At 44.6% G+C, this 3,165-nt stretch overlaps 1 non-coding gene across 1 annotated transcript; it reads right to left on the bottom strand.

Moving 5' to 3' along the window:
• Nucleotides 1-2,189: 2,189 nt before the first annotated feature.
• Nucleotides 2,190-2,344, bottom strand: LOC129772186 (5.8S ribosomal RNA). Its single transcript, XR_008742582.1, has one exon. It is a non-coding gene; the product is annotated as a 5.8S ribosomal RNA (ribosomal RNA).
• Nucleotides 2,345-3,165: the final 821 nt, after the last annotated feature.

A 3,165-nucleotide genomic window follows, 5' to 3' on the forward strand; every position in this document is an offset into this window, starting at 1 on the left:
GATCCTGCAGTTTTTTAAGGAGTAAAGCGTTCTGCATTATGAATTGGGTATGGAGCTGAAGCTTACATTGGGATGGATAGCGCGGCTGTTGGGTTGATCGTTGCTGTTGTTGCATTTGTGGTGGATCAGTTGCATTCTCAACGTTGTTTTTCATCAGCATTCGGCGCAAAATACCGGTCTGTTGGTTTTTCCTGAGATGAGATATTGAGTATTGACACTTGTGTCAAGTCCGATGAGAAAATACGAACGCTAGGAAATATCCAACCTTATAGGTATACCTGATCACTTTGAATGAAATATAAATTGTATCCCATAACATATTTTAATATTCCTCCAATACAATATTCATGACTATTCGAATTAAATAAAGTGTAGTAAACAATACGTTCACTGAAATTTCTTTATTACCCTACAAACAGGAAATTATTTTTCGCGACCATTGCTGAAATTCATGAGCTTGCTCGATCTTCGTCCAGCAGCCAGTTCGAACATCTCTTTGAATGAGTTGATTTATTAATCAACTTTTTTAGAAAAATTTGTAACTTCTCGTTTTGTCAACCAGAAAACAACTGATAGCGATAGCATCCATTCAATAGTAATGATCAACACTGGACATCCTGATGTATCCATGTTAGGTCTTCTATTGGGCTGTTTCAAAAGTTTATGATTTGCTCAGCATCTACTATCCTACACGCGAATGATATGTCCACCCATACCTATCATCGCTCACGCACCGTGTTACAGTCGAATACGACCCATCCACATGCTTATCTTATGTCTAGCATAAGAAATCTCAAGTGTTGAGAAAGTTCGTGCACCTCGAGGAAGGTTCTTTTGAAACAAATCAATAGAAGCCATCCTATGCGCGATCAGTGTGACTACCCGCACATATCATCGCTCACGCACCACGTTGCAGTCGAATGTGACCCATCCACATGCCTATCTTATGTCTAGCATAAGGCATCTCAAGTGTTGAGAAAGTTCGTGCACCTCGAGGAAGGTTCTTTTGAAACAAATCAATAGAAGCCATCCTATGCGCGATCAGTGTGACTACCCGCACATATCATCGCTCACGCACCACGTTGCAGTCGAATGTGACCCATCCACATGCCTATCTTATGTCTAGCATAAGGCATCTCAAGTGTTGAGAAAGTTCGTGCACCTCGAGGATGGTTCTTTTGAAACAAATCAATAGAAGCCATCCTATGCGCGATCAGTGTGACTACCCGCACATATCATCGCTCACGCACCACGTTGCAGTCGAATGTGACCCATCCACATGCCTATCTTATGTCTAGCATAAGGCATCTCAAGTGTTGAGAAAGTTCGTGCACCTCGAGGAAGGTTCTTTTGAAACAAATCAATAGAAGCCATCCTATACGCGATCAGTGTGACTACCCGCACATATCATCGCTCACGCACCACGTTGCAGTCGAATGTGACCCATCCACATGCCTATCTTATGTCTAGCATAAGGCATCTCAAGTGTTGAGAAAGTTCGTGCACCTCGAGGAAGGTTCTTTTGAAACAAATCAATAGAAGCCATCCTATGCGCGATCAGTGTGACTACCCGCACATATCATCGCTCACGCACCACGTTGCAGTCGAATGTGACCCATCCACATGCCTTCAGGCATCCGAAAATTTTTTAATAAAAAAAAAGAGAAGTCACCACATGCAGCACTAAGCTGCAGTAGGACTTCTCTTCTAACCACAACCACAACCACCGTACACGTACCCCATCCACATGCCTATCTCCGACACTCGGCATGGACCTTCAAGCGCCCGAAAATGTTTAAATAAAAAAAGAGAAGTCACCACATGCAGCACTAAGCTACAGTAGGACTTCTCTTTTAAACACAACAACCGTACACGTACAAGGCCAACCTCCAAGCAAGGGTAGTCTGAGAGGATCAAAATGTACACCTCTCTGCAACTCGCAACTCCCAGCCTGTAAACCTATCGTTTGTAGGAGGTCTCAGGTGTCCAGGTGCCACGCAACACGGTGGACACGCAAACGCGCATCACCTCTACGTGCTGGGCTCATCCCTTTTCGCTCGCAGCTACTCAGGGAATCCTTGTTAGTTTCTTTTCCTCCCCTTAGTAATATGCTTTTTCCACCACTGAAGGCCGAAAAAATTACGCATATGCACTACCTAAGCAGCGCATATAGTTAAATTGGTAAATATAGGCACTCAAAAATGTGTACATCGCACAATGATTGTACGATGTGCAATATGCGTTCAAATTGTCGGTGTTCATGTGTCCTGCAGTTCACATTCTGACGCGCAATTTGCTGCGGTCTTCATCGATCCACGAGCCGAGTGATCCCCTGCCTAGGGTTTGTTGTATATGGATTTATTGAAATTGAAACACGGGTTGAAATTTGAAACACACACTTGGAGAGTACGTTCGCATGTAAACATACGATGTACAGGCCATTCCTGGGTTCTTAGAACCCATCGCACTTGCAGAATGAACATCACGCCGGATTTCATCACTTGGGACGTATTTTTGTCATCATTGGTCCAAAGACCGTGTGATCGGCTTTACCTTTAGCTTTTTCGAACCGCTACGGTGTGGCTTATGTTTTGAGACCTTCCCACGCGACTGGTCTGGTAGTTTCGAGCCGCGCACACACTGCAAGGTATGGCCCCTACAATAGGATGAAAGTTCGAAGGCCCCGGCCCTTCATCCAAGTAGTAATACCTTTAATGCAGTAAGGGAGTGTAAATCCTTTTATCGATCTGAAGACCGAGATGAAAGGGTTTGTTGTATGAATTGAAACATAACGGACTCGCCAGGAGAGCATTTTTAATGGGAACGTACGTTCGCACAACAAAGGTACGAGTACGGCGCCACTCCTAGTCCTCGCAAAACAACCACTGGGTAACGCGTGTCTATGTACCAAGACCCCAACGCGTTCGGTCTTCTGTTCGACAAAGGTCATCATAAGACGTAATAATGATCCTTCCGCCTACCTACGGAAACCTTGTTACGACTTTTACTTCCTCTAAATAACCAGGCTCGGTCAATTTCAGCGTGTCAAATGCAGCCCTCGAGGAGCCAGCAAATTAATCGCCTCCAAAGGCCTCACCTAATAATTCATCGGTAGTAGCGACGGGCGGTGTGTACAAAGGGCAGGGACGTAATCAACGCTGGCTA

Source organism: Toxorhynchites rutilus, chromosome 2 (genome assembly GCF_029784135.1).
Source record: "Toxorhynchites rutilus septentrionalis strain SRP chromosome 2, ASM2978413v1, whole genome shotgun sequence".
Taxonomy (NCBI): domain Eukaryota; kingdom Metazoa; phylum Arthropoda; class Insecta; order Diptera; family Culicidae; genus Toxorhynchites; species Toxorhynchites rutilus.